General features: G+C 40.3%; 1 protein-coding gene across 1 annotated transcript in view; it reads left to right on the top strand.

Annotated features, from left to right (window-relative positions):
- The window catches only part of SOX30 (SRY-box transcription factor 30), an 82,132-nt gene that overhangs the window by 43,929 nt on the left and 12,083 nt on the right, over window positions 1-26,120 (top strand). The window lies entirely within an intron of this gene.

The following is a 26,120-nucleotide window of genomic DNA, read 5'->3' as shown; positions in this document are numbered from 1 at the left end:
TATTTAGTTTTTTGAGGAACCTTCATGTTGTTTTCCACAGTGGCTTTACCAGTTTACATTTCTACCAATAGTGTAGTATGTGCTAAGCTGCTTTCAGTCATATCTGACTCTTTGTGACCCCATGGATTGTAGCCCACCAGGCTTCTCTGTCCATGGGATTCTCCAGGCAAGAATACTGGAGTAGGTTGCCATTTTCTTCTCCAGGGAATCTCCCTGACCCAGGGATCGAACCCGCATTGCTTATGTCTCCTGCATTGGTAGGCGGGTTCTTTACCACTAGCGCCACCTGACTAGGGTTTCCTTTTCTGCACATCTGTGCTAACATTTGTTATTTGTAGACTTTTTGGTGATAGCCATCCTGAGAGGTGTGGGACAGTATTTCCAGCAGAACTTGTTCTTAAAAATTGGTTGGGGGAATGCCTTTGTAAGGCAGTGGAATAATATAGAGCATGGTTCAGTATTTCTGAACTATCTGTCTTTAGGCTAGTCCTGCACTGCAAATTCTAACCCCTCCATCTTCATTTTAATGACTGTTGAGTCAGGGCAACCCTTTTTAAATTTTCTCCCTCCTCTTCCTTAATGCTAGGAACAGAAGTCAGTTAGATGGTTTATAGATCTACAGTATAATTTGGGCTGGGAAATATGGGTATTTCTTAGGTGAAACAATATCCAGTAGCAGTTAAGCATGCCTAGAAACAAATGCCCATATCTGCTCATTTATAGCTCTTCAAACCATTGTTAGCTCTGACTAGAGACCCTATAGACAAACAGAGTGCTGCCCTAGGAATGAATTCATTTGCCTCTCCATGTTGTCAGAGTGAAATTCTCCAAGCTGGAAACCACAAGTGCATTCTAATAGGTTTCGATGCCTTGTTCATTCCTATTATAAATTGGAGCTACTTCTCTGGTGTTCAAGTGGTTAAGAATCCACCTTGCAATGCAAGGGGCATTGGTTCAATCCTGGTGCAGGAGGATCCCACATGCCATGGAGCAACCAAGCCCATGCACCAAGCTACTGAAGCCTGCACACCTAGAGCTCATTCTCTGCCACTGAGAAGCCACTGCAGTGAGAAGCCCATGCATCACAACTAGAGAGTAGCCCCTGCTTGCTTCTCAAAAATCTTGCCATGAAGAACTATGTTGACCTCAGTTTATCTTGTGCTTTTCTACCTTAGCTTGAGTATACTTTTTTCTATTTGTTTGTTTTAACATAATGTCTACTAACAGAATCTACTCTGGAAAATGCTACTTATAGTTGGTTGCTTCAGTTTTCAATTGCTGGCTTCCAATTTGGTTTTCTGCATTAACTGGAAAAATCCTTAAATCCTTTGCTGAAAGAAGGTGGTGGCTCATTAAACTGTTTCTGCATTAAGTATCTGATGGTCTTAAAAGATTGAAGAGCTGAAACTTAGAGTTATTATAAATTTCGATTGTCCACTAAACTGGCTTTTTAATGAAAGTTGATACTGCATCCAAAGCTTCAAGTGGACAAACGTATTAAATTCCCATAAAAGTATATTTTTCACAGTGAAAACCAGCTGTCAGATGGATTATTTCTGAGCCAAAAATACAAGTACTTTTGAAAGTACTAGTTTGGAACTTTTATCATTTGATGTCAAAATGAAGTTCTGGGGATTCTATGCACAACTTGCAGTATCTTAAAGAGATATAATTTTGAGGTGAACAGTGTTAGTCTGAAAAAATCTAGCCTATGTGTTAGGATAGATTCTACTGAGGAACATCCTTTTCTAGCATTCTGAATCATCTTTTTAGGATTTTAGATTCCAAGGGCTTCAAGTATAAAACTACTTTTCTGTAAGCAAGTTACTTTCTAATTCTACTTGATGAGAAGTTCCATATCCTCTAGACAGATTTACCCTTTATCTCTACCTTCTTCCTTCTAACTGCCTGACCTAACCCTACATGTCTTCTTTCTGATGCGTAACACATAGAAATCTTAACTTTTCACTAAATGATGAATGCTTGCAGAAAAAGCAAGGAGATGAAGATGTAGGAGGAGAACTGTTTGGTATACTTTTATACCTCTGGCTCCTCTGAAACCACTTCAGGAAATGTTTTGTTTCTAAAAAATAATGAACAGCATTTTATATGTATTGTTTTTTCAAAGGAAGAGCTTCCAAAAGGTATATTTTCGCCTGTATTACATTGGACATGGTCTGTGGAGGCTGATAACCCGTCCTGGAAAGGACCTTTCCTTCTAAGCTGTGCATAATTACTTGGGTCACATAGTGGAAATGTATAGGATGACCAATGGTCCTGGTTTGCTCAGAACTGAGGGGCGAGGTTAGGGGGGAGGGGAGGATCTAGGACCAGTGCTAAAACCAGGAAATTCCTGGGCAAATTGAGATAAGCAAATAAGTGAATATTGGATCATCTGGATCTATGTAGATCTACACTTACTCATGTTGTGCTACGCAGTTGTAGAGTTTGAAATCACTGAACCTCACTCAAAACAGCAGATTATAGCTGAACTTGTGTCAGGCCTATTCGAAAGGCGTGGGGTAAGTGCCAGGATGCATAGAGCCTGTAAGAGAACTGGAGACACATAGCTATTAGTATGGGGTGCTTTTATCAGACTGCTTCAACCTTACTTGGAAGACAAAAATGATCAAAGCTGTACCTTTTAGTGATATTTCACTTTATAAACCAGAGTGAAAGCATTTTTGTGAATATGGAGTCTTAGACTTTTTTACCGTTTCCCCAAGAATGATAGTGGGATATTGGCCAGAGTCTTATGCTGTTGTTCAGTTGCTCAGTTGTGTACAACTCTTGGTGATCCCATGGACTGCAGCACGCCAGGCTTCCCTGTCCTTCACCATCTCCTCGAGCTTGCTCAAACTCATGTCCATTGAGTCAGTGATGCCATCCAACTATCTCATCCTCTGTCATTCCCTTCTCCTCCTGCCTTCAATCTTTCCTAACATAAGGGCCTTTTGCTCCTCCGTCCGTGAAGTTCTCCGGACAAGAATACTGGAGTGAGTAGCCATTCCCTTCTCCAGGGGGATCTTCCCGACCCAGGGATTGAAGTCGTGTCTCCTGCATTGCATGCACATTCTTTACCATCTAAACCACCAGGGAAGCACCCGCCAGAGTCTTTAGTACAATGCAAATCTGGGCTGTTTGGGCACACCTAATATTCTAACTCTATAGTTTTTTAAACTATCTCTGAGATACTAGCTATGATGGTGTTTTACAGATGTGGTCAGTACACTGCTTCCAACAAAATAATTTGGGATCCTTGTTAAAAATGCAGCCATTCCCTATATCTATAGAATCAGAATTTCTCTGGCTAGAACCTGGGAATATTCATTTTTAATAAGCTCTTCAAGTTATTCCTAAGCAGTTTTATCGTTTACACCATGTAAAGTTTGCAAGGTATTTAAAATTTTGCCATGAAAACAATGTAACTGTGCTAAAGAGAATTTTCAGAGAAGAAAACATCTGTAATCCATCCAATAATTGTTTTTATTTTATGATGATCTTTCTATATTTGCCCATATACACACATTTTCACACAATTATAATCACAACACATACACAATTTTTGCAGATTTTTTTGCAAATTTGCGTTTCCTCAGTATTTTATCATGAGCTGTTTTTCATACTGTATAGCTTCATAAATGATGACCTTTCATGTTTGCATAATATTGCTTCAGACAGATATGCCATAATCACATGAAAGGGTTAGGATTGCAGTTTCTTCCAAATTGGTTTCAGTAATCTGTCCTAGTAAGGTTCAATGATAAGATTTCAGAGAGAGCACTTTTACAGACTAGGGGAATGGGTACTCTGAGCAGCCATAATAATTTCAGTGATATGTTGGGTTTTTATGTCATTTTAGAGGTCATTTTACATCAGAGGACTGAATGGCTAAAGCAAGCAGTCTCATTCCTAGATTGGACTTTGGGTCACAATGCAAAGGATGTTGAACAGAGGACATGGAAAGCAAAGTGCTCCACGGTGACCCTTCCTGCAAAGGAAACGCACTGGTACCTCTTTCTGGACAATTTTTGCAGCCTCCCATTTTAATTGCTAATCATTCTTCATATCTCAGTTTCAATATCTGTCAGTTTTCTCCTAATGACTGCTTTTTTTTTCTTTTAAAGTAATAGAACCCTGTAGTTTTAGCTGTGTTTCATCTCTTGAAGCAAGGTGTGGTGTGAAGTACCTAAGATTCTTGACTATAAGATGTCAATGGAACTTTCATGTACAACTTCCATAAAATACCCTCAAAGAGAGACGTTAGCCCTTTCTTTGTCCCTTTTTCGTTTCTACTGGCAGGAATATGCAAGTGATGGCTGGAATCTGAGTAGCCATTTTGGACCATAGAGACTTCATGCTGAGGTTGGTAGAAAAGCAAGAGAGAAGTAAAAACACCATACCAGCACTAAATTACTTTCCTCAAGGCTTTTATGTGAGGTAAAAGTAAATTTTAACTAGTTTAATCTGCTGCAGTGTTGTGTTTTGTATCACATGCTGCTGGACCAAATTCTAGCTCATTCAGAATACTTCCACTCCAGAAAGTTTTCTCTAATCCTCAGAGACTTATTGTTTCTGCTTTATACAACGCCTTTATTTATATCTCCCACTACACTCTAAGTTCCTTGAGAGACAACGAGAGCAAATATTCTAGAAACGAGAAAAATAAATACATGATGGCCAAAAGAATAACAAATACAGCTCTGTATTCACAGCTTCATATTCACGCAAGCATTTTTCTAAGAGGACATGATAGAGCAACTTTACTTTTTTTGTAGAAAGTTTTCTCCAAGAATGTAGCTTTGGAGCCACCATGGCCATGTTCTCTTTATTTTGGGTAAAGCTTATCTTTTGTAGAAGCACATGATGCCAACAGGGAAGTAGAGACAGGATGACATAGAGAGAACCCACACTCAGTTTGGGGTTCCTTTCGCTACAGAGCACAACTTCACACCTGCACTGCTCCTTGAGCCAGTTAGCTAGTTCAAGCTTTTTTTTTTTTTTTTGCTGTGGTAGTGGATTTCTACATTTTACAAATTAGTCCGGACAAACATGGGGACATATAAAGAGGTGCCTTTCTGGGATGCAAGGAGCCATCTAACATCTTGAAACCCAGGGAATACTCTTGACATTGCTCAGTTTTTACCTCTAGTGATGCCATAGAGACTAGTGTTTAAGAATTTCTATCAGTTTTGGGATCAGGCATAATTGGGGAAGAGGCCTGGCTTTGTCACTTTGGAGCTATGTTACATTGGGCAAGTAACTTCACCTCTTTGAAACCTCAGTTTTCTGAACAATAAAATAATAATTGTGTTTTTTATAATAACAATAAAATAATAATAGTCTCATAGATTATTGTTGAGGATTAATGACTGTACTCAGTGATGTGCATGCTCAGTCAGTCATGTCCAGTTCTTTATGACCCCATGGACTGTAGCACATCAGGCTTCTCTGTCCATGGGATTATCCAGGCAAGAATACTGGAGTGGATTACCATTTCCTCCTCCAGGGGATCTTCCTGACCCAGGGATTGAACCCATGTCTCCTGCATTGGCAGGCAGATTCTTTACCACTATGCTACTTGGTAAGCCCATACACAGTGCTGGGTGCATATTATTAGCAGCAGTTGTGTCTTAATGTTTCCTTCTTGTGTTTTCAGCAGCACACAACACCCGCTCCCCATTCTATCTTGTCTCTGGGACATCCATCTTGAAACCTCCAAGTTACTATCATGAGGCCAACTTGGAAAAAATGGGAGAGAAATTAGTTTTATCTTACTCAAGTGTTCACCTGCCTGCCGTGTTTAGCTTTTCTTTTTCCTTAAGATGTGATGATACAATTGTTAGGAGGGGACCAGCCACTTACTACCTCCTCACATTTGTATAAAGCCTTTCAGTACATTTGGATCTCTCCTTTGAGCACATGAAAAACATAAGTTAAAGCTGAAGAAACTGAGACTCAGTGAGGAGCAATTGACTTGTCCCACATCAAGGAGGTGCTCCATTCAAGAGCAGAAATCAAGTCTACCAGGGAATGGTTCAACTTCATACAGAGATAGAGTACATAAATTGGTAGTTATGACGTATTCAAACATTTTCTTAAAATATCTGTAATATTATGATTTATAGCAATAAATATAGATTTTGTTTTTGTTTCTGGCACAGAGCTTATAAAACTCTTGGAGTTTCCAAAGTGATTAGAGCACTAGGAATATCTTTTGGTGCAGTAGTTGGTCTTTGACCCTGGTTCCTGATACAGGGTTCCTGAAACCCTTGTAGTTTCCTGAGTGATAGGAGTGTCTTTGTTCTGATAAAGTGTCTCTGTGTGGGTTCTTGGATGATTCCTGGGTAAGGGCTGGTCAATCAGAAAGACCAAGCCATGATTAGAGGCTTTGAGTTTTCAGCCCTATCCCTGATTGTCTTGAGAAGTGAGAAGTGCTGAAAATGGAGTTAATGATCTATCATGCCTCTGTGATAAAGCCTCCATAAAAAATCCCCAAAGTATGATGTTCAGAGAGCTTCCAGGTTGGTGAATACATGGAGCTTCTGGGAAAGTACCTTGCCTTAAGAGGATGTGGGAGTTCTCTTCTCTTTTCCTCATACCTTGCCTTGTTGCATGTCTTCATCTGGATGGTCCTGATGTATCATTTTATAATAAACTGGTAATCTAATAAGTAGAATGTTTCTCTGAGTTCGGTGAGCCACTCTGGCAAATTGGCTGAACCTTAGGAGAGGGTAACTGGGAAGTTTCAGTCTATAGCTAGTCAGTCAGAAGCACAAGTGGTAACCTTGGCTTAAGACTGGCATCTAAAGTAGGGTGGAAACAGTTTTGTGAGACTGACCCCTTCACCTGTGGGATCTGACATGAGCTCAGGTAGATGGTGTCAGAATTGAGTTACATTGTAGGATGTACAGCTGGTGTCATGGAGAATTGCCTGTTGGTGGTGTGGGCAACACCACCACCCCACCCCACGTTGAACATGGTAATCAGAACCATTTCAATGCCCTAAAATAAAGCTGGCATTTCTTTGTTCTAAATTTTTTTCTATAACAAATTTTACTTTTTTCAGTGAATTAGGAAAACACAAGAAGGCACCAAATCCTAGGACTATCTTTCTGTAACTTTTCTGTGCAAATTTAATTATGTATATATTTTTTTCTTATTCAGTCTCTCAGTCGTGTCCAACTCTTAGTGACCCCATGGACTGACTGCTGTGCATTACATCAGGCTTCCCTGAGATATAAAATTAGAAATATTTTTTTTTCTAATTTTAAATATATTCATTGTCATTTTATGCTTGTAAGAATAATGATTATTGTAAAAATGTATAGCAGTGAACATACTAAAAAGTATAAATCACTGTAATTCAGTCTCAGAATTAATCATAGTTCATCAGTCATTTTGGTTCATATAATTCTGCAGACTTTTCTGACATATACATAGTTACAAAAATGAGATCATAATGGGACTTAAGATGCAACCCCCTCTTTTATGTAATATGCCGTAAGCATTTCCATGATACTAGATTTCCTCTACAACATGATTTTTATAAAGTTAGTATTATGAAAATTTTAAAACTATATAAAAGAGCATAAATGCTATTGTAAATTTTCTACACCTATCACTCATATTCAATAATCACCAATTCTGTACTTCTTATTCTCCTCTGCCATGGAGTTTTAAAAAACAAATTGCAAATATTATATTTTATCCATAAACATTTCAGTACTAAAAGATTGGGACTCTTAAAAAAAAAACAACAAAATTGTGATCATTCATTAATATCACATGCCCACAGTATTCACCTTCTCCAGTTGTCTCATAAATGACCTTTTAAAAAAAAATTGTATATTTGAGTAAAGGATTCAGGATTCAAGGAAAGTCTACCCATTGGATTTGGTTCACATATATCTTAAGTCTTTTTCTCTATGTTCCCATTTGGTCTTTTTTCCTTTCTTGTATTTTTTTCTTGTTGGAGAATAGACTAGATTTGTGTAGAATACTTACATTCTGAATTCTGATTGCATTGCCTTGCTGTCATTTAACATACTTCTCTGCCTTCTGAATTTTCTATAAATTGGCGATTAGATCTAGAGGTTTGATCAGGTTTGAACTTCTTGGTGGTGGGTTATATTTCTATAAGGAAGTGCTAATCTAGAATACATTTTTAATGGTTTACTTGTATAGGTATAATCTCTTTAACCAATCCCTTTCTACTGGAATTGAAATTATTTCTGACATGTATTGTGATTACCAACACTGAGAGTACAACAAATTATTTTCTTTAGAATAGATTTCCTGTAAGTAAATTCAGTGCCAGAGCTTTAAAAGTATGATCTTGTAAAAGTTTCCATGAGGCTCTCTTTTAAGAGGCTCTCTTGGTTCCTCTTGAAATGAAGGTCCTTTCAACGGCCTTTCAAGGACCCTATGGTCCTTGTACCCCATGTCCTCAGCCTGCTTTCTTAGAAAAAGTTCAGCCAAAGAGTAAGTTTTAATCATAGTAGTCATTTTAATGACTTTTCCATAGAAAATGCAAAAACAAAGGAAAACAGTCAAAGGAGACCAAATAATAATAGTTTAGTCATTAAGCATAATCAAGGACATTTAGTTCCTTCTTAAGTGAAAGTGAAAGTTGCTCAGTTGTGTCTGACTCTTTGAAACCCCATGGACTATATAGTCCATGGAATTCTTCAGGCCAGAATACTGGTGTGGGTAGCCTTTCCCTTCTCCAGGGGATCTTCCCAACCCAGGGATCAACCCGGGGTCTCCTGAATTGTAGGCAGATTCTTTACCAGCTGAGCCACAAGGGAAGCCCAAGGATACTGGAATGGGTAGCCTATCCCTTCTCCAGCAGATCTTCCTGACCCAGGAATTGAACCGGGGTCTCCTGCATTGCAGGTGGATTCTTTACCAACTGAGCTATCAGGGAAGCCCCAGTTCTTTCTTAAGGACTATATAATATTCTGAGCCATATCCTGTGAGCTGCCTTATAGATACTGAAACCGTCACCACATGGGAGAAGTTAACTACATTATGACCAGATTGTAACCATGACATAAGCTGTCACAGTTCTGAGAATTGGCCTCAAGGAAATGGGAACAAACAAGCCAGACAAGCTGTACTTAAAACAATCAAGATGACGCTGGTCAGACCACCAGTGACCAATTTCAAGATGACTGTCAGAGCTGACTGTACTGTTTCTACATGTAGCCTGCTTCCCTCAGTCTATAAAAGCTCTAGCCCACTGATTGTTGGGGGAATAGGATGAGTCAGCCTTTGGACAAGAGTCTGCCCACTCTCCCCCAGTTGCTGGCATCTAAAATAAAGCAAACTTTCCTCTCCACCAACCTTGCCTCTTTATTGGCTTTTGAGCAACAAGCAGCTGGACCCCACTTTTGGTTACACTCTGGCTAGGCCAAAGCACAAAAACCCCACAAAGATTGGGTCTAAGGATAAGTTCCATTCTACTGAGGTGGCTCTCACTTGGGTTCACTGTTGCCCATGCCAGTGAGCAGTACAGAGGCTACACATAGAACCAGGGCTCCATGATGGAGAATGAAGCCATTCTCTACCCCAACCCAGGCCTCCCTTCTTCTCAGGCCAGCTGCCCACACATCTGAGTCCCAGCACCTTTATCACACTGAGTGAAAAGACTCAGCATGTGGAGAGAAGGGTCTGCCAGGTCAGAGGAGTGCTCATTCCCCTGGGTCCTTTGTTAGGTTTATAATGCCTTGATTCTGGGTTCATCACTTCTTGTGACACCACAGGTACTGAACTTAGCTCTTCCCACGCGATAACTTGTTTGCCATTGGGCCTAGTCAAGGGGTCAGTGCAACAGGCAAGCTAAGCCTTCCCCACAGATTTTGTTGGGAATCAAAACATCTGAATCATTTTAGAATCTAAAAGCTCAGTTTTTCACCTTGTCCACTGTGGTTTGTTGGAGAATGTAGGGGTAACCTCCACCCCACTACCAGCCTGGGAGTGTTGAACTCTTGTCATATAATTGTGCAAATCTGTACAAGGCATGGTAGGGAAGGTCAGCTTCTGACTCCCCTTGGCCTGAAAAGACAGTACAGAGCCCTGATGAAGACAGAAGCACTTCCCACTTGCAAAGGATCTTACTGAGAAAGCAAGAAGACCAAGCAGGTGACTTTAAGGAGCAGGGAGAGAGGACTTGAACAGAGGCTCTCTACTCCTGCTGCCTCCATGCGGGGTGGGACCACACCTTGTAACAAATGGACAGGTGTCAGAGTAGATCTGGAATTAGGTAAAGATGCTGAATATAAACAAAAAGGGTAAAAGAGACTGCCAATTCAGGACACTGAATTCTGCTGCCTCAAGAGGAACTTTGTAACATTCCAGCCATGTTTAGCTTATCAAACCTGGATGGAGCAAAAGCCTTAGGATCCACTCACTCCATCAGAAACAAGTCTGAACAAGCCAGGCACTGTCCATCAGATACCCATGCATTTTGACAGTCAGTTCTGACCACAAGCCAAATGTAAATTGAGAACTCCAAGTCATCCATCATGCTTTAGCCATGCGTGAAGTCAATATCCTGTCTTTGAGAAGCACACAAAAGACCGTTTGAGTAGGAAAGTCCCACCAAATCCTGCTGAAACACATAGCCCACATTTGGATCATCTTTCTGAACAGTGTCTTGATTTGGAAGGCACAGCTGTTGCTGAGATCGCTGAATACAGTATGCTGTTCTCTGTGGAAGTGAGGGTAGATTAGTGAGGTTAACTTGAGATGCACTAAAGCCCTCCAGACTGCCCCTTTCCCCAGATAGCCAGACTGCTGGCAGCCAGATGCTGGTGTTTGCCATAGTATCCATGTCTGCTAGCCAGTGGGCAAAGCTGGGTGGCAGCTGAACTTTTTGTAGGACTTTAGGAATGTCAACACCCCTCTTGGGAGTTTGGTTCCATTGAACCAAGGCATGGACAGACTCTGCTTCACGCTGGAAAGTTCTCCTTGGAATCAGCACTCAGCACTTCTGTTTTCTAGAAGGATGATGATTAGGAGAAGTCGCCTTCTCTGACTCAACCCCCAGAAGTGTGGTTTTTAGGGACTTCCATGAAACATGAGACATGGACGAAGGACAAAACCAGAATCAGGTTTATGCCTCTAACAGCTGTAGTTTTCAAATTGTTTCACATTGAAGAAGTTCAGACAACAGCTGCAGATTTATTCCTTGTTCTTGGAATGAGAGGTGATGGGTGCAAATACAATGGAAACACAACTGCCATGACTATTTTCTATGTCTGTAAATCCCAAGTCCTGTCTTGGGTTCTGTGAAATTAGTGACCTGTTACAACCTAGCTAAACAGAATACATGGAGTTAGGTACCCCAAACCCCTGTGACTTTGCAAACTCAGACTAATATTTTCTCTTAAAGATGCCCCAGGCTCTTGGAGTTCTAAGAGACCTTAAAGTTATCTAGTCTATATGCAGGAATGGCATGGTCCTCCTATGTCACTCCTCATTTGTATGTCCAGACAATCGGACAGATTGCTTTATTAAGGACAAACGTGTTTTAAAGGCTTTTGATACACACTGACAAATTGCTCTCCAATAAAGCTCCAAGCAGGGGACCAGCAGTATCTGAAAGACTACAATGCAAGTTTTTTAGGACCTTCACTAATGTGAAAGTGAAAGTCATTCAGTCACGTCCAACTCTTTGCGACCCCATGAGCTATAGCCTACCAGGCTCCTCTGTCCATGGAATTCCCTAGGCTAGAATACTGGAGTGTGTAGCCATTCCCTTCTCCAGGGTATCTTCCCAACCCAGGATTGAACCCAGGTCTCCTGCATTGCAGGCAGATTCTTTACCATCTGATCCACCAGGGAAGCCCAAGAATACAGAAGTGGGTAGCCTATCCCTTCTTCAGGGGATCTTCCCGACCCAAGAATTGAACCAGGGTCTCCTGCATTGTAGGCGGAGTCTTTACCAGCTGAGTAACCCATGAGATATCATTACTTCTGTTGTTCTTTTACTATTCTGCTGTCTTATGTTTTGAGTATCAAAATTAGGTACAGAATTCCTAAAAGCAAAAGCACACTTTTGCAGTCCCTGTGGTAAGAGGCATACTGAACACATAATAATAATGAACTAACATTTACTGAACATTTACTAAGTGCCAGACATTAAGCATTAGCTCTTAGGGTTCACAAAAACCCGTTTCATCAGGAAAGCTCAGAACAGCTGAGCCACTTGCCTAATGCCACACAGGGACCAAGCTTGGGTAAGTCTGACAAGAGCCTGCATACAAACTATTTGCCATGCTGCTTCCACATAGTTACTACAAATAAATATTTGTACATAGGTTGATTAATTGGTTGTTTTCTTCTGGTAGGACAGACTTGAGCAACTCAGAAGGGAGTAGCCATAAAAATGGGCCAAAAATGCAATCCTAGTTCTCCTAGTCAGTCCTGACTGGAATAACCCCAGTGGATTTCAGCAATGTTAAGCTGAGTTTGAGGGTATGACCTGAGGTAATATTTTTTATTAAGAATTTCTTATGACTGGAAACTCTAAGAAGGAAGCTTGAATTATCCCATATAAAAATATAGCCATCTAAGATCATCAGTGGCATTTCCTTTTTATAGTGTGTGGTGCTAAAAATAGCCCCAAACTCCTCAACCCATCTTTCCAGCTTTTTAAAAGAACAGTACTTATGAGGCTGTCTGAATGCTTGTGACTGGTAGGATTTATTCCATCCAGTGTTTCCTGTGGCTTGCCTGAAGAAGGTAAAGGGTTCAGAACTGATGGCTATTACAGTCTCTTTGCTGCCCAAGGATCTGTGAGGGGCCTCTGGCTGCCAAGTGAGAGCCAGAGAGACAGCCCTCTAAGGAAGTGAGGCGGGAATGTGAGGCCAGAGGAGGGGAGAGGCCATGAGGGCTTATATGGAGAACTCAGAATTAAGTCAGATGATCCATCCTAGGTTCAGTGGGCTGAGAGGAAAAAACAGACCCCTTTCTCCATATGTTAATAGCTGTCCTGTGGGCAGTCCTGCTCCTGCCAGCTCGGCACTCCATGTCTGATAGGACCTGAGGAGGGACTTCAGCTTCTAGGAGTGTGAAAGGTCAAAGTGGAGAGCGATTTTGTAAACAGAATTAGTCCCTGAAAGTTTCTGGCCCTTGCCAGCTCCTTGTCTTCCACAGTATGTCTACCCTTCCTGCTATGGTGCCTGTGGAAAAATTCACATTTCAAGATTTCTTTAAAAAGTTTCTGGAGGTATAATTTACATATTGTAATATGTGACCATTTTAAGTGTATGTACAGCTCAATAAATTTTGAGTGAAGTGTGCACCCATATGAGCTTCCCATATGGCTCAGTGTTAAAGAATCCACCTGCCAAACAGGAGATGCAGGTTTGATCCCTGGGTTGAGAAGTTCACCTGGAGAAAGAAATGGCAACTCACTCCAGTATTCTTGCCTGGGAAATCCCATGGACAGAGGAGTCTGGTGGGCTATACAGTCCATGGGGTCGCCAAGAGTCGGACACGAGTGAGTGACCGAACAGCAGCAGCAGCAGTGGTGCACACTATAACCACCACCACAGTCAAGATTTAGAACACTTCTCTAACCTCAGAAAACTCTTACCTGCCCCTTCCAAGCAATCCTCAACCGCCGCCCCCACACCCCAGGACACCACTGATCAACCTGCTGCTGCCGTAGCTTAATTTTGCCTTTTTCAGAATCTCGTATACATTGAACCGAAGAGAATATAGTATTTTGCTCCCAAACTTCCTTCCCTCGGCATAAAGTTTGTGAGATTCATCAATGTTGTTGTATATATTAATAGTTCTTTGTTTGTTGCTGAGTAATATACTGTTCTATGGATGTACCATGATCTGTTTAGCCTTTGAATTAGCCATTGTTTGATTATTTTGGATGAAGTTTCTGTGCACATTCATATAAACTTTTGTGAGTGTGTGCACTCATTTCTCTTGGGCAAATACTTAGGAGTGGAATTGCTAGGTCATAGTATAAGTATATGTTTAACTTAATAAGAAACTGCCAAACTGTTTTCTAAACTGGAATATCTGCAAGTTCCGGTGCTTCACATCCTCAACAATACTTGGTATTGTCAGTCATTTTAGAAGTCATTCTCCCTATGATTCTCAGAGTTTCATACTGAGTGAAGTAAGTCAGAGAGAGAAGGAGAAATATCATATGACATTCCTTATATGTGGAATCTTAAAAGAAATGATACAAATGAACTTATTTACAAACAGAAAGAGACTCATAGACTCAGGAAATGAACTTATGGTTGGTGGGGGCGGGAGGGAAGGGATAGTTAGGGACTTTAGGAAGGTCATGTAAAAAAATAAATTTAGTCAATCTAAAATGAATAAAAAGTGGTATCTCACAGTGGTCTTAATTTGCATTTCCCTGATAACCAGTCATGTTGAACATCTTTTCCTGTGCTTGTTATCCATTCATATATCATGTTTTATAAAGAGTATATCCAAATCTTCTGTCCATTTAAAAAGATTGAGTTACCTTCTTTTTATACATTCTGGTTACAAGCCCTTTATCTGATATTTACGTTGCAAATATTTTCTTCTAGATTGTGGCTTGCTGTTTATATCTTTTAATAGTATCTTTTCTTTTAATTGGAGAAGGCAATGGCACCCAACTCCAGTACTCTTGCCTGGGGAATCCCATAGATGGAGGAGCCTGGTGGGCTGCAGTCCATGGGGTCGCTAAGAGTTGGACATGACTGAGTGACTTCACTTTCACTTTTCACTTTCATGCACTGGAGAAGGAAATGGCAACCCACTCTGGTGTTCTTGCCTGGAGAATCCCAGGGATGGGGGAGCCTGGTGGGCTGCTGTCTATGGGGTCGCACAGCGTTGGACACGACTGAAGTGACTTTTCTATACTATTTTTTAATAGTATCTTCTAAAAAATGCAGAAGCTTTTTTTTTAATGAAATCTAATTTGTCAGTTTTTTCTCCTGTGGTTTATGCTTTTGTGTCCTGTCCATGAAATCTTTGCCTCCCTCAGTTGTGAATACGTTCTGTGACTCTTCTAGCAATTTGTAGTTTTAACTTTTAATTTTGGCTCTATAATAAATTTCAAGGTAATTTTTGTATACAATGTGAGGTAAAGGTCAATATTCCCTTTTTTCATACAAATATCCAGTTGTTCCAGTAATTGAGAAGATAATTTTTCCCCCTTCCGTCAAAACTCTCTTAAACACAAATGTGAATTTACTTCTAGTTCTGCTACTCACCAGCCTCATGACCTTAGAGCAAGAATTAGCCTCTCTGCGTCTCCGTTTCCTTATCTGTAAAGTGGGATAATAGTGTTTACTTCTAGGGTACTTTTTTTCCCTTCAAAGGATATATATAAATGATTTGCCCCTGATATATGTATGTATAAATGATTTGCTTGGCTCAGTAGGTCCTAACTATGGAGTGAATACTAGTATCAATTATATATACAAAGCTGTTTCCATTTCTGAAGCACTTTTGAATATATTACTTGGTATGATCTTGTCCAATTCTTCTATTTCATCTTTTAAGACCCTGTAAATAAGACAAAGAACCACAAGATAGTCATCTTTACACTTCATCTGTACTCAGTAGAAGATGTAGCTGTAATTTCCAGAAAGGCAGAGGCTGTGTTTGCTTTACATTCTCTCCTGGTAACTAGGCAGTGCCCAGCCACTACCAAACGGAGTGATAGTGTGATTTCATTTAGTGGGACAAGAATTTATCTAAGTTCTTCTTGAAATCAGTCATGTTTCCAGTCTTTTCTCTCATCTCTTTTTGCCTCTCTAGAGATCTCATGGGTTCTGAACCACCTTTGATAATCAGCCTGTGACTCCCACATCCCACCCTCAGCCTGGCTTGACTGCATCCTCCCTTGTGTTTTCAGCACCCTCACATTCAATATGCCTAAAGCTATACACATTGGCAGTATCTGAATCAAAGCTCTTTTGGTTGCAAGAAGCAGAAACTCATTCAAATTAGTTCAAACAGAAAGCAGTGTTTATTGAAAGCCTGTAGGGGGAGTCTCACACAAATGAAGGGTAGGAGGCTTACAGGAAAGCTTGCTTGACTTGAGTGACCAAGAAGAGTACCATAGAATAATAGCATTTGAAACAAAGTCAGGCCATATTTGAAGAGGTGAACATGGTATAAGACATCTTTTCCAGAAGATGAAACAGCTTGTATAAAGTCAAGAAGATAGGAATGTGTACTTATTCTTGAATTCTGCTTGGTACTGTGGTTATTTGGGAATCCAACTCATTTTTCCAACTGGATTCTGAATATGAACCTGATTTTGCATTTCGTTACATTGCATTAGAACAAAATGATAAAGATTATCACCACTACCACTATCATCATCATCATTACTACCACAACTATTTGTCTACCACATAATGTGCCAGATACAGCACTAAATTCTTTTCTACACTTTTTTCCCTAATCCTCAGAGTATCTTTGAAATTATTTTAAATTAATTAATTTTTTAATTGAGGATAATTGCTTTACAGGGTTTTTTTGTTTTCTGTCAAATCTCAACATGAATCAGCCATAGGTATACATATATCCTGGAGAAGGCAGTGGCACCCCACTCCAGTACTCTTGCCTGGAAAATCCCATGGACGGAGGAGCCTGGTAGGCTGCAGTCCATGGGGTCGCTAAGAGTTGGACACAACTGAGCGACTTCACTTTCACTTTTCACTTTCATGCATTGGAGAAGGAAATGGCAACCCACTCCGGTGTTCTTGCCTGGAGAATCCCAGGGATGGGGGAGCCTGGTGGGCTGCCGTCTATGGGGTCGCACAGTCAGCCACGACTGAAGTGACTCAGCAGCAGCAGCAACAACATACATATATTCCCTCCCTTTTGAATCTCCCTCCCATCTCCCTCCTCATCCCACCCCTCTAGGTTGATACAGAGCCCCTGTTTGAGTTTCCTAAGCCATACAGCAAATTCCCATTGGCTATCTATTTTACATTTAGTAACATAAATTTCCATGTTACTCCTTCCATGCATCTCACCCTCTCCTCCCCTCTCCCCATGTCCATCAGTCTATTCTCTATGTCTGTTTCTCCACTGCTACCTTGTAAGTAAATTCTTCAGGACCATTTTTCTATATTCTGTATATATGTGTTAGAATATGATATTTATTTCTCTTTCTAACTTACTTCACTCTGTATAATAGGTTCTAGGTTCATCCACCTTATTAGAACAGATTCAAAGGCATTTCTTTTTATGGCTGAGTAATATTCCACTGTGTATATGTACCACTACCTCTTTATCCATTCATCTGTCGATGGACATCTAGGTTGCTTCCATGTTCTAGCTATTGTAAATAGTGCTGCAATGAACAATGGGATACATGTGTCTTTTTTCAATTTTGGTTTCCTCAGGGTGTATGCCTAGGAGTGGGATTGCTGGGTCATATGGTGGTTTTATTCCTAGTTTTTTAAGGAATCTCCATACTGTCTTCCATAGTGGCTGTATCAATTTACTTTCCCACCAATAGTGCAAAAGTGTTCCCTTTTCACCACACCCTCTCCAGCATTTATTGTTTGTAGACTTTTTGATGATGGCCATTCTGACTGGTGTGAGGTGATATCTCATTGTAGTTTTGATTTGCATTTCTCTAATAATGACAATGTTGAACATCTTTTCATATGTTTGTTAGCCATCTGTGTGTCTTCTTTGGAGAAATGTCTTTTTAGCTCTTTTCCCCACATTTTGATTGGGTTGTTTGTTTTTCTGGTATTGAGTTGTATGAGCTGCTTGTATATTTTGAAAAGTAATCCTTTGTCAGTTTCATTTACTATTATTTTCTCCCATTCTGAGGGCTGTCTTTTCACCTTGCTTATATAGTTTCCTTTGCTGTGCAAAAGCTTTTAAGTTTAATCAGGTCCCACTTATTTACTTTGGTTTTTATTTCCATTTCTGTAGGAGGTGGGTCATAGAGGATCTTGCTTTGATTTATGTCATTGAGTGTTCTGCCTATGTTTTCCTCTAAGAGTTTTATAGTTTCTGGTCTTACATTTAGGTCTGTAATCCATTTTGAGTTTGTCTCTGTGTATGATGTTAGGAAGTGTTCTAATTTTGTTCTTTTACATGTAGCTGTCCAGTTTTCCCAGCACCATTTATTGAAGAGCCTGTCTTTGCCCATTGTATATTCTTGCCTCTTTTGTAAAAAATAAGGACCCATAGGTGCATGGCTTTATTTCTGGGCTTTCTATCTTGTTCCATTGGTCTATATTTCTGTTTCTGTGCCAGTACTGTACTGTCTTGATGACTGTAGTTTTGTAGTATAATCTGAAATCAGGAAGGTTGATTCCTCCGGTTCCATTCTTCTTTCTCAAGACTGCTTTGGCTATTTAGGGTCTTTGGTGTTTCCATATGAATTGAGAAATTTTTTGTTCTAGTTCTGTGAAAAATGCCATTGATAATTTGATAGGGATCACATTGAATCTGTAGATTGAGTTTGGTAGTATAGTCATTGTCACAATATTGATTCTTCCTACCCAGGAACATGGAATATCTCTCCTTCTGTTTATGTCATCTTTAATTTCTTTCATTAGTGTCTTATAATTTTTTGTGGACACTTCTTTTTTCTCCTTAGGTAAGTTTATTCCTAGATATTTAATTCTTTTTGTTGCAATGGTGAATGGGATTGATTCCTTAATTACTCTTTCTGATTTTTCATTGTTAGTATATAGAAATGCAAGTGATTTCTGTGTATTGATTTTGTATCCTGCAACTTTGCTTAATTCGCTGATTAGCTAGTAATTTTCTGATACTATCTTTAGGGTTTTCTATGTACAGTATCATGTCATCTGCAAACGGAGCTTTACTTCTTCTTTTCTGATCTGGACTCCATTTATTTCTTTTTCTTCTCTGATTGCTGTAGCTAGGACTTCCAGAACTATGTTGAATAATAGTGGTGAAAGTGGACACCCTTGTCTCCTTTGAAATTTTATAACTGAGAAATTTGAGGTAGAGAGGCATGTTCTCTAACTTGTGCAAAGTGATTACTTAAAGGGCACAGGGGAGAGACTGAAATCCAACCTAGGTCTTGTTCCCAAAGTCCTTTAATCTTGGACTTTACTTAGCTTTCAAAAGTTGTCTTAATTCTTGGCTTACTTTTTGAAGGAAAAAGTTTCTATGTGATTGACATTGGAAATTCTCTTCACAGTCATATGTGCATGTGTGCATGCTGTGTCACTTCAGTCACGTCCAACTCATTGCGACCTTATGGACAGTAGTCCTCCTGGCACCTCTGTCCATGGGATTCTTCAGGCAAGAGTATTGGAGTGGATTGCTGTGCCCTCCTCCAGGGAATCTTCCCCACCCAGGGATCGAACCTGTGTCTTACCTCTCCTGCATTGGCAGGCAGGTTCTTTACCAGTAGAACCACCTGGGAAGCCCTCTCCTAGTCATCTATAGCTATTAAACTTTTGTTAGTGCAATCCTGAAACTAATGATCTTTAATGAATACTTTGTTCATCAGGAAGGTTTTTGGCTCTTTGAAAAGAACAGAAACCCATTATTTCTTCTGACTAGCCCTTCTTCAAATGGGATCCTAATCCTTAAACCTTGCAGGAATATTGATGCTGGGAGGAAGTAATTCTCAGCTCCCATTAGTGTTGCTAATATTTGGGAAAACTGCTCCTTTTAAACTTGCTTCTTTGGCTTGGCTTTTCACTTAGAAAACTTTGGTTACAGAGAACATAAGGAAAGGGCCTTGCAAATGATACTGATCAATAAGCTTCAAGAGGCAGGGAGGATATGATAGGCTTAAGTGGTCCCTGGTGATTCTCCCTGAGCCAAATGCACTTTCAAGATATCTAAAGCAGTGACTTTAAAAACCCAGGTCCCTATTCAGTGAAAAAGACTACTTTGTACCTTTGATGAGAGAAAATCTTCAAATCCTCTCATCTCCAGCCACTGAATCATGGTCTCCATATGCCACTGAAATTACTCACAGTCTGTTAAAGAGGAAGTGTGACTGTGGAGGGGGACCCTGGTTCTGGAAATTGTATGAATCATTCCAGTGTGGTGAATGGGGCACCACTGACTGTTGGCATTATATCCCAATTCTACTGTGCCCTCAGCATCCACTGCCCACTCTGGTGATCTGACATACAGTCTCATAAATCCAACTTTTAGTTGGATGCTAACAGCAATTGTTTGCATCTGTGTAACTCTTTGTAGTTTGCAATGCATTTTGAATCACTTACTGATCCTTCCATGTATTCATTCATTCAGTAAACACATAGTAATAAGTAATATGGGCCCACCGTAGGTCAAAGCATTGTGCCAGATATGGAAGCTATAGTGATGATCAAAAGAGTCTACAGTTTTGGTCACTGCCATTGTAGAGCTGATAGAGTAGTGGAGTGTTTTGCTCATTTTAAACACATTTCAGTGAAATCCAGTTGAATTGTGATGTATAGGTATTTCTTATTGTGGGTCATGGTCAAAAATGTGGAAACATACTGGTTTAGTGGAGGCTATCATAAAAGATTGCTCAAAGTATCCTCCTCACAGCCACTGGAGAGTTCATGAAGGCATTTCAGGAGACAGAAAATATTATTACTGTTCTTGCTTATCAATCAGGTATTGTACCTTGCAAGGTAAGCAAAGGCGATCAGACACATTGGTCCTTGCCTTCAATTCTTTGGGGGCTCCCCATTATCCTCAGGATGAAGGCTCAACACCTTAGGCTGATACAGAAGCCACTTCTGGATCATCTGGTCTCTCTGGCTCCCTTTACCACTATTCACATCACTCATTCCCTCCTCCTCCTCAGATACCCTTTTGACGCCAGATACCTGAGAACACCTCCTCACCTTTGGACACTCAGCTCAGGTGCCATGTTCCTCCAAGTGAAACTGATCACTTCTTGTCTCGTCTTTCACTGTCTCCTTTCTTATCCTCCTTCTTCTGTTCATGGCACTCTTTTTCCTTTGGGAAGATCCCCTCTCCCCAACTCTCCATGTGGTGCTGATGACAGGCAAAGTCCATAGAGTAGACTCATGGTCCTGCCCTAGAACCCCATATTCTAGATATCGCAGTTGGTCCAAGGATGGTATATAACCAAAGCAAAGCCAATCACAGCCCAAGAGCTTTTGCATCAAGATGGTTCAAATTGTGTCTCTAAATGATCATGAATGTACAGTCTCTAACTTTATATTCTCTTGTTTTTCTGCAGCTGTCTCCTCCTATCACCTATAAATTCCTCAAGGCAGGGACTTTAATTTAAATAATAGGTATGTACACATTTGTGTATATAAAAGTAACATGTTCTCTATGTAGGAAATTTTTTGCCATTGTCTCTGTAGAAAAATTTTAAAATGCACAAAAAGGTTGTTAAACACTTGTGGTCCTTCCTTCTCTCAGAGGCAATTTAACACCATTTTTGTAATGCAGATCGCTGGTGGAGAGGACGGGGGTTTCATCCCTGGTCAGGGAACTAAGGTCCCACATGCCAAGGAACACCTAACCCTGAGCGTGGCAACTGAACAACAGAACAAAGAGCCTGCATGCTGCAGTTAAAACCCAATGCAGCCAAAATAAAACAATTAGGATATAATAGAACATATGATTTTATAAATCATTTTTTCACTGAGTTATATATTGTGAAAACTTTTGCATGTAATTAGCTATTTCCCCACATGATTTTTATTGGTCATCTATTTTTCTGTCTAGTGGATAAAATGTATCATAATCTATTTATCAAAAATCTATTAGAAATTTGGGTGGTTTCTTCTTTTCATTATTATTTAAAAAGCTGTGTCTGATTTATGCCAGACGTGACACTGCAAAGAGTGGTATTTTCGTTAAATGAGGCTGTTCAATGTGATATCCACATGGTGAGTGTATTAGTTACCTATAGCTATGTAACAATATTCCTGCAAATGTGTACTTTAACACAGTACATACTTATTTTTCTTTTTGTTTTTGACTGTGCCACATGACATGTGGGATTGTAGTTCCCCAACCAGTTCCCCTACCCCTGCAGTGGAAACTCCAAGTCTTAACCACTGGACTGTCAGGAAATTCCCAACACACACTTACTGTCTTAAAGTTTTGTGGACAATACTAAGCTATGTTAAGACATAGCTTAATTAGTTCCTCTGCTTCAGGTTCTTACAAAGTTGCAATCAAGATGTTGTCTATGGCTGCAGTCTCATCAGAGGCTCAACTGGGGAAGGATCTACAATCAAACTCATGTGGTTATTGGCAGAATCCATTTTCTTGCAGGCTGCCAAGTTCAGTTGAGTTCAGTCGCTCAGTCGTGTCTGACTCTTTACGGCCCCATGAATCACAGCATGCCAGCCTCCCTGTCCATCACCAACTCCCAGAGTTCACTCAAACTCACGTCCGTCGAGTTGGTGATGCCATCCAGCCATTTCATCCTCTGTCGTCCACTTCTCCTCCTGCCCCCAATCCCTCCCAGCATCAGGGTCTTTTCCAATGAGTCAACTCTTAGCATGAGGTGACCAAAAGTATTGGAGTTTCAGCTTCAGTATCAGTCCTTCCAAAAAACACCCAAGACTGATCTCCTTTAGGATGGACTGGGACCTCCTTGCAGTCCAAGGGACTCTCAAGAGTCTTCTCCAACACCACAGTTCAAAAGCGTCAACTCTTCTGTGCTCAGCTTTCTTCACAGTCCAACTCTCACATCCATACATGACCACAGGACAAACCATAGCCTTGACTAGACAGACCTTTGTTGGCAAAGTAGTATCTCTGCTTTTTAATATGCTATCTAGGTTGGTCATAACTTTTCTTCCAAGGAGTAAGCGTCTTTTAATTTCATGGCTGCAGTCACCATCTGCAGTAATTTTGGAGCCCAAAACAATAAAGTCTGACACTGTTTCCACTGTTTCCCCATCTATTTCCCATGAAGTGATGGGACCAGATGCCATGATCTTTGTTTTCTGAATATTGAGCTTTAAGCCAACTTTTTCACTCTCCTCGTTTACTTTCATCAAGAGGCTTTTTGGTTCCTCTTCACTTTCTGCCATAAGGGTGGTGTCATCTGCGTATCTGAGGTTATTGATATTTTTCCCGGCAATCTTGACTCCAGCTTGTGCTTCTTCCAGCCCAGTGTTTCTCATGATGTATTCTGCATATAAGTTAAATAAGCAGGGAGACAATATACAGCCTTGGTGTACTCCCTTTCCTATTTGGAACCAGTCTGTTGTTCCATGTCCAGTTCTAACTGTTGCTTCCTGACCTGCATATAGGTTTCTCAAGAGGCAGGTCAGGTGGTCTGGTATTCCCACCTCTTTCAGAATTTTCCACAGTTTATTGTGATCCACACAGTCAAAGGCTTTGGCATAGTCAATAAAGCAGAAACAGATGTTTTTCTGGAACTCTCTTGCTTTTTCAGTGATCCAGCGGATGTTGGCAATTTGATCTCTGGTTCCTCTGCCTTTTCTAAAACCACCTTGAACATCTGGAAGTTCACGGTTCACATACTGCTGAAGTCTGGCTTGGAGAATTTTGAGCATTACTTTACTAGCGTGGGAGATGAGTGCAATTGTGCGGTAGTTTGAGCAACTGCGGGCCTATTTTTTTGCTGCCTGTTGGCCTGAAGCTGCCCTCACTTCATTGCTGCATGCTTCCCTGCATGGAGTAGTTCACAAAATGGCAGCTTCCTTCTTCAAAGCCAACAAGTGAGAGAGAGAAAGAGAGGGACTCCTTTGAAGTTGAGTGTTACAATTTTAAGTACCATAATCACAGACACATAATCACATATATTTTATCACCTTTGCCATATTCTATGGTTAGAAGCAAGTCACAGGTCCATTGTACACTCATGAAGAGGGGAATCACACAAGAACATAAGCACCGGGGTGGGAATCATGGGACTGCTCTATACTCTGCCTCAGTGAGGGTCTGAAACTCCCCCCCCCGCCAGTTTTATTTATTTGTTTGTTTATTTGTTTATTTGGGGTTGCTCTGGGTCTTTGTTGCTGCATGCAGGCTTTCTCTAGTTGTGCTGAGCTGGGTCTACAGGTTGTTGTGGTGCACAGGCTTCTCACTGCCATGGCTTCTCTTGTTGCAGAGTATGGGCTCTAGGGCATGGGCTTCAGTGGTCATGGCACAGGGGTTTGTTTAGTTGCTCTGCAGCATGTGGGATCTTCCTGGATCAGGAATAGAACCCATGTCCCCTGCATTGGCAAGCAGATTCTTAACCACTAAACCACCAGGAAAGTCCCCAAAACTTTCTTGATACATAGCACCTTTAATGTCTCAGTCATTTTTTTTAATGGCAGCCCTAGACCTAAATGTATATATCTAACAATTCTGTGTGTTAAGTAATTAGATCCAAGCAACTTAGTAAGTATTTATATAATATACATAAATTAAAAGAAAAGATAATATTTTATTTTACTTTTAAGCAACCACAATGTTTGCTAATGGACTTGTGCTCCTGTTGGGCACCGCAGACCTTATCAGGTGTTAGAATCTGATTGAAAACCATTACTCTTGTCACCTTTATGTCACAGGAACTTTGAAAAACCCAGTTTTACAAAAATATGATGTTATTGAAGAGAATATAGTACAATTCAATATTGAAACTATGAACTACTTCAACTTAGTAGTTTATATGGTGCCTAATGGATGTCACTATGCTTCACTCAAAAATGAGAAATATCCCATGCCACCTGTGTGAATTTACTGTGGTTCACAAGGGTGACTTGTTACACAGCTTGAGAGCCATGGCCAAATGGAAGAAGTTCCCAGGACCTCTACTTCACACTATAAGCAAAGTCAACTTCAGATAAATTGTAGATCTAAATGTAAAATAAAAAGAGTAAAACTTTTAGAGGAGAACATAGGACAACATTTTTCTGATCCTGGGGTAGGGCTCAAAAGGTACTAACCATAAAAAGGATTGATTAATTTGGATACATTAATAGTATATTAAGAATTTCTTTTCATCAAAAGTAAGTGAAAAGACACTTTGTAAAGTGGAAGCTGATATTTGCATTCATATATTCGACCAGGCAGAGAAGGCAATGGCAACCCACTCCAATATTCTTGCCTGGAGAATCCCAGGGACGGCAGAGCCTGGTGGGCTGCCGTCTATGGGATCGCACAGAGTTGGACACGACTGAAGCGACTTAGCAGCAGTAGCAGTAGCATCCGACCAGGGGGTTGTCACCAAGATGTTTATAGAACCCCTGTAAGCCAATAAGATAAAGACCAACTACTCAGTAGAAAAATGGAGAGTAGTAGACTTGAATACACTTTAGAAAAGAGGATATCCATTAGCTAATAATCATATAAAGAAGTTTCAATCTTGTTAATCATTAGGGAAGTGAAAATTGAAATAATTGATACCACTACCAGATGACTACGTTGTTTAAGAGGGGAAGTATCAAGTTTTATTGAGGATTTGAAAACATCCAAATTGTATTACAAAACTAGTAAGGGTGTAATACATTGCTAGAATCATTTTGCTAAAGTGTTTAGCAGTATTTGCTAAAGTGGATCATATACTCTGACCCAGCATTCAATGGCCAAGCAATGTCACTCCTAAGCATATACACCAAATAAATGCAGATATACAGTGACCAAAAGAATGTTCACAACAGTCTCAGTCCGGGAACTATCCAAATGTCTATAAATTGCAGAATAGACAAATAACTTGTGGCACATCCCAGTAATGGAATATTGTACAAAATGAACAATCTATACGAACAATGTAATAGAATCTGATGAACACAGTGTTAAGCAAAAGAAGCCAGGGCATCCCGATAATCCCCTTCCCTCCCCTAGCTACAAACCACATCCTGTGTGATTCCATTTATATAAAGTACAAAATGAGGCAAAATCAATCTATGCTGCTGCTGCTAAATCGCTTCAGTCGTGTCCGACTGTGTGCGACCCCATAGATGGCAGCCCACTAGGCTCCTCTGTCCCTGGGATTCTCCAGGCAAGAATACTGGAGTGGGTTGCCATTTCCTTCTCCAATGAATGAAAGTGAAAAGTGAAAGTGAATAAGCCCCTCATATTGCTGACTCTCAGCTTAAAGACACGCAACTGAGAGCCTTTCTCCACCATGCTGTCTGCATAGTTCTCCTGTCTTATCCTCTATTTTAGCTGCT

This window comes from Bos indicus, chromosome 7 (assembly GCF_029378745.1).
Source record: "Bos indicus isolate NIAB-ARS_2022 breed Sahiwal x Tharparkar chromosome 7, NIAB-ARS_B.indTharparkar_mat_pri_1.0, whole genome shotgun sequence".
Classification (NCBI taxonomy): Eukaryota; Metazoa; Chordata; class Mammalia; order Artiodactyla; family Bovidae; genus Bos; species Bos indicus.
The sequence above is the reverse complement of the archived record's forward strand: the minus strand, read 5'-3'. Positions and strand labels throughout refer to the sequence as shown.